Here is a 779-nt window from a genome sequence, read left to right as displayed (position 1 = left end):
CCCGCCCGCCCGGCCCCGGGGGGGGGGAAGCAGAAGCCAGCGAAGGGACGAGCCTTGCCGGGAGTTTCTCCCCCTCCGCGGGAAGCGTGGGTCACCGGGACCCGCGGGGGTGGCGGCGGGTGGGCAAAGCCTCTGCTCCCCGGCTCCCGAAGGCTTCCCTGGAAAAATTAATTCTGATGACTTGAACTGTGCCGTGTGGATTGAAAACCTGGCTGAAAGATCATAAACAAAGGGTAATTAGAAACAGGGGGAGGTGTTTATGGGGTACTGCGGGGATCCAGGTTAGGTCTGCTCTCATTTAATACCCTCATTAATGACCTGGAAAGAGGGAGTAAACTACACATTAATGAATTTGGCAGATGATGCTATATCGGGAGGTGCTGTGAGCTCCAGCAAGCATAGAAAATTAACACAAAAAGGCCTAGTGAGATTAGAAACATGGGCAGGAAACAGCAAAAAGAGCTGTGCCTTGGCCGAACGTGAGTGAGTGCAGCTGGGAGGCAAATGCAAGTACAAGCCGGCAGCAGAAGGGCCAAGGATGGCCCAGCCAAGCCGGCAGCACCGCGCCGGAGCTGGAACACTACCCCAGCGAAGAGCCTGGGGCTCAGGGGGCAGCGAGGGGCACCCAGGAGGCTGCAGAGGGCCAGGGTGGCAGGGCCGGATCAGCCACTGGCGTCCGTGGAGGTGCTGGGAGGCTCAGGTGTGGCCGGAGCGTGGGGCTCCCTCGGCACAGCCACGTTGGCGGCAGTTCAGAGGGAAGCCACACAAATGATCAAAGG

Source organism: Egretta garzetta, unplaced genomic scaffold (assembly GCF_000687185.1).
Source record: "Egretta garzetta isolate BGI_Z169 unplaced genomic scaffold, ASM68718v1 scaffold220, whole genome shotgun sequence".
Taxonomy (NCBI): domain Eukaryota; kingdom Metazoa; phylum Chordata; class Aves; order Pelecaniformes; family Ardeidae; genus Egretta; species Egretta garzetta.
The sequence above is the reverse complement of the archived record's forward strand: the minus strand, read 5'-3'. Positions refer to the sequence as shown.